Below are 8,978 nucleotides of genomic sequence, written 5' to 3'. Positions count from 1 at the left end.
AACTACCGGCGCCTTACAAACGACTTATCCATTACGGAAACGAAACCGACAAACGGACTTCTAAAAGACCGACTTAACAATAGACGGACCAAAAACCGACCTATCTGACTAACAATAGACGGATCGAAACCCACCAATGACTGATGACAAACTTTACACGAGTCTTTCAGCCAATACCATCATGGCTATACTGACCAATCACGTTCAACGGACCAGACTTATAAGATCATCGACTGACAAACACTATTCACTTGACTCTGAAAATGACTGCCGCTCAGGTTGTCGAAACGTCAGTCACCAACAACAGTTTTTTTCAGAACTACACTCACTAGGACGATCACACTATACGAACTATTGTTCATTTTATTCCTTAGCGCGCACTCTCATGCATGACGTGGGGTGTGAATTTGCATGCGAAGTAAGGATGGGCAGAAACAATTAGCGCAAACGTCCTTAAATGAGCTGTTAGGCATCTCGAGTTAATTGTAGCACTAACAAATCAATCCTGAGACACCCGGCTCCATACTTAAAAACTGGTGTATTTTCATATCGCGTCTAAAACGTGTCAATCATGGATGACTGAGGAGCTGAAGGCGGGAGAGCTGGGTTAGGATTCTACCCACGGCTCAGCCTTATCTACTCTTATAAACCTAATGACATACTACTTTATACGCAAGATTACTCACTGACTGTCACATATATATACACACAAAGGAACAACTCGGGTATTCTTTTGCAATTATTCAGTCATTAGTTCATCAGTCAGGCCTTCCTTTTTATCTGAGATGCTAAAAGTAGATACATACCCCGCCCCCCTCCTTAAACTTCTTTGCTATGACTTGTATATGATGCAGTGTGTGGACATCGTTCTTTAATAAGTTCTCGTTTTATTAGTTCTGCATAGCTCTTCTTGCCTTAACATCCAAGCTAATGATGCTTGATTCGTTAGTTTTTTCTATAGTGTAAGGGGGCAGAGATCCGTTGTAGTCGAGGGATTTCTTCAGGGGCTGCGGCATTCTATTTGGACGTGGGATATCCGTATCGTCATGGCCATCACCTCTCAGTGTCACTCAAAAATGTCGGGGCACTTTTCAAACACTTTAAATTTCCTGGGGGAGAGGTATTATAATTTAACCAAATTAAAAGCCAATGGCGGAGGGAATCTTTACTGTCTTCGCTTGCAACTTGCCTGCTTTTGAAATGGCCGGTTTTCAGCCATTTGATGTTTCGCGATAATCAGAGACGCGATTGAAAGCAAATCGTCACAATAGGGAATTTTGGGGGAATTTGGGGATGTACCGAAAACGTTTATCTTTTATCTGCGTCTGTCCTTGGTATTAATGTTAATCTGCATGGGCTCCTGTCTACCGACTCTCAACTTAAGTCCAAAAGAGACAAACAAATGCCCTTTGAGTTAAAGCTCCTTAATCAAGCTAATGACACATCTCACCGCCCCGCCCACTCATTACTCACGGGTTTGGGTTTGTTTATCGCGCCGAAAATGTTCACCACACTCTCGCTGCCTGATCTCTCCCTGTTGGGCACCAAAACGAGATTCTCACCCGTTCCGATACAGACTTCGTTTTTGTGGCTATCCCATGAGACGATGCGGCAGCTAATGGCCAAGAGAAGCGTTAACACAGCTGTGAACAGTAATCGTGTGGAGAAAAAGAAGCAAACCTGATCAGGACAAGTGGGTGGTTTGCTGCTCGATAAAATCGGGACTTCAACTTACCATGCTCCTTCGCCTTGAAATGGAGTGTGTCTTCGTGCATCGGTACTCAAGAACTGTTCTCAGCTTACAATGTGAGATCAAAATATTTTATTTTGAACGACCCCAATATTTTAATGGATATTACATTTCCAATTTTCGATTACTAGGATTTCTGAGACAAATTTCCCACTTCAAACGTTACTAAAGCGGTCATCCCCATTGAGCAAACAGGAGCACAGTGAACTCCGTTCTTATCTGTAGTTTTGTGATTGTCTTAACATAGTAAATTGGTGGGCCAAGTTTACTCCTTTTTTGATGAAATCACCTTAGTATAAGACATTGAAGTCTAATGGCTACCTGCTGGGCATGAAATGACATAGAGTCATCAGATTAATAGCTTTAAATTGTCTAGAAAACCGCAGAATCACAAATAATAGTAATAATAAAAGAAACACGAAGACGATTTTTTAAATTAACCAATGCTATATAAACTCAACACAGATTTCAATTAACATTCCACGAAATATTACTATTAATAAGCCATTTGGCACAAATGCTATATATTTGAGAGAAGATTTTTTGGAAAATTCTGAATTCAGGTGGATCTGCTTGAAAACGTTGTTACTATGGCAATGATGAACTCTAAGGAAGCGGTTTTCACAAACGAATTTCAGTTGCCATGCGTGTGAAACGAATCCAAAATATGCTTAAAAACATTAAATCATCTCAAAGGAGGCGAAACATAACTGCAGTGCAAGTAGAATTATATTACGCAAGAGCATGGAGGAGGAGGAGCAGAATTCATCACCAGATTTTGAGGCAGACATGTCGGGCATAATAGCTCTCATAAATTTCGACATTTTCCGGTTACTTTGTACCAACGTTAACGTTACGGATATTGCTCGTGCATTGTTGTTTTTCTTCTTGTTGAACAGCAGAAAACGTTCTATGGCTACTATTTATCATAAAATATTTGTCGAATGATATCTCCTGAATAACAACATGATGGTTAATATTCTTGAAAGAGAATTGTTTGATGTGAGAAAAACTGCTGCAGACCTTTTTTCTTGCTGACAGGCAGATGATCAGAAGTGAGATCTATACGTAACAACTTGGATCATGCTGGTAAAGCTGATAACATCATGGATCATGCTGGCAGTGCTGACAGTATCTTGGAACATGCTGGCAATGTTGATAGTATCACACCTGCTTTACTCGGAATCTTTGCCTAATCCAAGATGATCTAAAGTGGTTCATAGACGTCACAGATTTTAACAAAAATTCGTGAAAAATCGGTACATGTACAGTATTTCTTAGAGGCTCATCTTTTAAAATCTCGTTGTTTATATTGACATTAATATAAGGGGGTACATTTCAAATTTTAAATATGGAAAGAAACGCCTCCAATTTTTGTCGTTTCTGTTTTTCCTATATTGATACTCGTTTTCGCTAAATTTCTGCCGTTTTAAAGTTTTTCCACCTTGGAAGGATACTGCTCTGAAGTACTCCACGATTATGTCTTACAAACACCGAGAACTGACCTAACGCCTACCCTTTATTTTGTTATTCTTCTTACGAGATTTTCATACTATTTGGTGCGCTGTGACGAGGCTTTTACGAACGTAACGTATTTTGAACTCCTTGTTCACTAGTATTCAGTTAGAAAACAATGAAATAACTAATATCATATATAACAAATTGCTGCTGCAAACTTCCAGAGACTCTCTATCTTGTAAGTTCTGTTTTTGGCTTTTGACGACTTTTGATAGAACTGTTTGTTAACAACTGTATATTATTTATATATTATTTTGAACGGAAGGAGCTTCCCTTGGTTTACCGGATTAAATTGAAGTTTAGCGAACTGACTAGAAAGATCTTTTTATCTTAAATCACAATACGTGTCGCATTATTGACACATTGACAATGTTTCGAAGCTTAAAAGAAATCTTCCCTGACGACCTGCATGACCTGCCTGATTAAGGCACGACTCGAGACTGATATATTTGATAAATGCGAAACGTTCAGCTTAAGGAAGGATGCGAAAGTCAGGCGTCGAGAGCCATGACCCGAGACACGTCTAATCACTGAAAAAGTGCGCAAAAAAAATTAAGTTCATCAGCAACCTTTACTCAATGTAAGCTATATAGCACCGAGTTGGCTATAATTATCTCATATTCAACAAGCGCGAGGAGAATAATTGTTTGATTAAAAATGCCCCAAAAATATAGAAAAATAAACTAAATTAAAAAAAACCGCCCCTAAAAAGTCGGCTTCGCTTACCATATTTGTAGGGCACGGTCTAATGGCTCATAGCCCATGACGGCTCAGCCAATGAAAACTCTCGAATTGCATTATCCAATGGTCCGGTTTTTGTTTGTTTGTTTGTTTGTTTGTTTTTTTGAATATATATTGAACCGCATTTACCTGTTTACAATTAAGTAAAGAAACACTCCTGTTTGCTCGCCGATAATTAATTCAATCTAGTGGCTTGCGGTTGGTTGCACCTCATTCGTTTTACTTGTGTTTAGCTTAATATTTTTTTCGAAAAGGCAGAGCTAAATGCAGTTGTGCGTCTGTTGTTTGTCTTACTGTGTTCTGAAATTTCCTGGGATGTTCCTAGAGGTTCCGGCATATTCCATGCTCCTATATAGTTTTATCGACGGCCGCGAAAGACGAGCCATTATTAAAACGATAAAGCATAATAAAACACTGCAAGTCTTTTGAGGAAACTTTATTGATATAATGTATTTTAGTGTGTGTAGTTCTTCCTGCGTGAGTGTATCAAGTCCAGTGACAGTTTCGAGAGTAGGATTATCAGAGTAAGATATAAAAGGTGATCAATTAAATGAAATGTAATCTGAACAGTATCGACCTGTCTTTCTTTCCCTGACAATTTAGGTGTTTGATACCTTTTTTGGCGAATCCCTTTCGAGTTAAGATATGTATCGCTGGTTTCTTTGCCGGATGTCGCGTTTTCTGACCTATAAAGACATCACAATAGTTGCTTCTTTAGTTCCATAAGGACAAAGACATTCAAGACCTCGGACTCTCTGGCTAGCTACTGGTTCAGTGTTTCACGTAAGTGCTTTCAGTGTTCTGTAAGGAACATTCAATTTTGTCCAAAACTGGGGTAATGTGATTCCGTCCAAGCTCAGGTAATATCAAATCGTGAATAGAACTTAAATTTTGATTCATTAGCCTGAAGTTAAAGTAGTTATTCAGTTTGGATAGTGTGCAAGTCAATCTATATATATGAATTGCTTTCCCATTTTGGTAAACCGGTGGAAAAAATTATTTTACGAAAAACTTGTAAGAGTGGCTTGTCATTTTATAAATACTGTCTCAGTGAAAACATGCATTGTTTAATGATGTCTGCTGAAAGAACGAAATGAAACCATTCACTTCTTAGAAACTTTCCACAGAAACGTTTTCCGGCTTCACATTTCACGTTGTTAGTTTCGCCTCCCTCTGGAAAGGATGCTTTACATTTATCGCATCTGATTTAAACATAATCTTTGGGTTCAAACTTGATCATTTATTTTTGTTCAGTGGTTCGCAGCGCTAACGCGAGGTGGATCTACAAGAGTGTTTTACTGGCTGACCATGTTATTTCAAGACTGACGTATTTAATTTTATACTCCTTAAAGACAAGATAAGGTATAACTCTATTAGCTCGATAACGTTGCAAAATATAATATCATTATACTAAGAAATTGTGACTTATTATAAATAGAAAAGGTATAAGTATTTATTAATTTTTACTACTGGGAAATCGCAGTTCCGGAGACTCGATTAAGTATATGATTTTTTCCTCTCTGTGCAATTTACAGGGACACTAACTTTTCCATTTGAGTTTTTCAGCTTATATTTGCTTGGCTTTTTGTATTTTTTTTTTCCAGAGAACAAGAATACCATTTATTTGTATCTCTTATGTCGAGATTAATTTACAATCGATACTTTTATAACGGAAAGTCAGTAGCAGGACACACAACCTCCTTGATCTATTCCAAGCAAATGCATAAATTTAATTAATAAGTCTTGACCTTTCCATCCACTTTGGTTAATTATTTGTAATATTTCTCATCACTAAGAATAATGATTGCTCTCATTGTCTTTGTTCGCGTATATTTGATAGTTTACGTTTCAGCTCACTTTGTTATGTCCCTTCCTGATTCTGTCCCGTCACATATGTAACCTGACAGAAACTCTTGGTCAATAGAAACGATCATGAAAACAGCGGTCGAGCGAATGAGAAATCGAGTTGTAGAGAAGAGTACTCCTTTTCATTACGTACCACGCCTTTAGATTGTCCCCATTGACCGATAGTTTATAATAGCTTGTAAGCCCGGTGTTTCATACTTATCTGGAAATCACCATGCCGTTTTAATGAAGCAGATAAATAATTTCATAGTTTTAATACTTGATCGAGTGATATATTACAACTAATTATAAATTAAATTCACCACTGTGCATAGTAAAGCTTTCTGAATTTGCTATTTTAAACATCAACAGAAGTATCGAGATCTTCAGGAATGAACGTCATCCTGACGTCGTTACTTTTTACCCTGTGGTTCACAGTGTCTTACGAAAGTGTTTGTCCACCAAAGAATTGTACGTGTGCTCCATTTGGAACGCGGACAATTTTCAAATGTGTCGGCATTCAGCAAGTGCCTTGCAGTAAGATCCCCTCCAATACAGCACAGCTGTGAGTAACATAGTTTATTAGTTAAAACATTATCATGTTAACACTGATCGGCTCACAGACCTACCTTTACGAAGATTAAGTCGTTCCGGCAAAATGTTGTTTTCTTTTCATTTAAAGTGCCTACTAAAACAGTAAAATACTGAATCACGAATATATCTAGCAATATTGGAGCGGTGGTCTTCAAACTTAGCATTAGAAATGTACATCGCGAAAAAAAAAGATACCCGTTGTGCCGTGGAATAAAAACTGGAGCCTTCTGGAAAAAAAAATTGAAAGATCAAATCCATTACTCCAAATTCTCTTACGTGACATGTTTGAGCACTTTTGTTATTTCCAAGCACAAAATCAACAACTGAATTCAAAATTCTCCAAAGCAAAAAGAAACATTTACCTCCATATCTGTCCTTAGCTATATTTCAGATAGTCCTCTGGTAACATCCATCGATGAACGCTGTTTCCAAAATCTAACATCACTTCAGAAAATGTAAGTAGATGACAAAAATGTTAAGTTAAATGTCCATACCTGACTCTAAAGTTCACTGGCTCAATAATGAAATAAACTATTGGGTACTTACATTTATCAAATTAATTACTTTATTTACACTTCCCATTGGTTTCTCATCATTAGATCCTCCACTTGTTATTGGGTACCATTTAGTCGCTGAACGTATATATTTTTTGTACAGTATATAATTCTGTTGTGGTCGAAGCTGTTAGCTTAGAGCAGTTCTTTGTAATAGAAGACGGAAATGTTTTTTTTTTGTTTTTTTTTTTTGACAAAACCTCGTAGGACTATTGAGGTTTTTTTAGAATAAATCCGATGGTCCTGTTCCGTCGTACTCGACATTTCTCTATTAGCCAAGATAGGAAAACTTTGACTTTCAAAGCTTGGCTCTAACAAGCTCTAATGAGTACGCTTTTCAAAGACCTTCAATTTTTGTATGAAAGCTGGTGAGAGCCTTTCGATCTCGCTTATCAGGCGCTTGTGCCCGTCCTTTGTTAATTTTGAGTAGAATCGACATTCCTTTGCTAAATTTATTTTCTATGAGAGCTTAAGGCTGATTTTCACTGGCGACGGAGTCGGAGTCGGAGTCGTAGCCAGAGTCATAATTAGCTCTTATTAACCGAGCAGGAGGTCTGTATACACCTTATTCCAAAATGGCGGCCAATTTATTATTTTTTTGTTTGCATGTTAATTAGTCCTTATTGCCTCATTTTCACTTCAAAATTCTTTTGTATTTTGTACATGTTGACGAGGCAAAGAGGGCTAATTACCATGTAAACAAAAGAATAATAAACTGGCTGCAGTTCCACTGTATTTTGAAGCACTTTATGTATTTTCTATATGCGTTGACGTTTCGCCACAAAAGTCGGAAAAACTCCTTCCTCAAGTTGTGGCACCACAATACAAAAATACCTGTTTGAGGCTGTGACAATCATTTTTCCCGTAAAGAAATGTGTGTTTTCGAAGGAATACGTATACAGTGGTGGAGTTCACAGCAGACTGTGAACTTTTGCCCTAGGTAAACGCGCGCATCGCCGGCTGTAAACTGACGACTTTTTTTTCGTTTCTTTAATTCATAAACCATATAATAAACAACTTAAGAGTGCCTGCCTCTAAAAATCAGACAAATTCTTAATTTCGCGGCAAGGGTCAAAAATTCGATTTCGCTCATATTCTTATGGTAGATAGGCTAGGGCATGAAAAATACTACTGGATAGTTTTTTTGGCAAAATATCCTTTTATTTCAAAGAAATATGCAAATTACTAAATTCCGTTAAAATCGTCATTTGACGCACCATTTTATTGAGCAAGTTTGTGAGCCTCGCATGCAAACCCACATCATTCTTCCGTCTTTAAAACACTCAAATATTTTTGTGCAATGTTTAAATGTGTACTGGGTTGATTTTAGGGAATGTTGCGTTGTCTTTTTGGGTGCAAAATAATTAAATTTCGAAGACATGTATTTCATTCACTAAAAAGCACTTCGTGAATATAGTTAATTTTCACCATGTGCGAAACCTTCAAATGGATTAAGCTTCTGGTGGTTGAGTCGCAGAAGGATGGTCTACAGATTCCTGTAAAAATTTCTTTGGGCAAATGATTGTGAGCGACGCGAAAACTTTTCAAAGTACTTCAAAAATGCAAATATTTGACAATCCGTCGTTAAATTTCAATTTACGGGTTAGACGTATATTTTAGCATGCGCCACATGACTTGACCTATAATAAGTTGAAATAGACACAGAGCTGATAATTTCGAAATGTTCTAACCTTATTTGTTGCAAAAGGCAGGTCCAAAGCCGATTTGACGTGTTTCTAGTCGATCTCTCAACACTCGTCGCACATAAAGCAGAAGTTTGCTTTTGTTTACACAAGGTTAACGTCCGATGTACATCGCCTACTGTCAACCTATTATTGGTCGAATACCATGAGTCTGTGACCATCTTTCTGCGCATATCAACATCTCTGCATCTAAGTCAAAAACGGCTGAGTCATTTGTAGATAGTTGCTTGCTTTGCATTGCGCTAAATATTAAGTTTGATCGACTGCTGACCA

The sequence above is a fragment of the Orbicella faveolata genome, unplaced genomic scaffold, assembly GCF_042242905.1.
Source record: "Orbicella faveolata isolate gen_17 unplaced genomic scaffold, um_ofav_v1 contig_37, whole genome shotgun sequence".
NCBI lineage: Eukaryota > Metazoa > Cnidaria > Anthozoa > Scleractinia > Merulinidae > Orbicella > Orbicella faveolata.
This window is presented reverse-complemented; position numbering follows the sequence as displayed.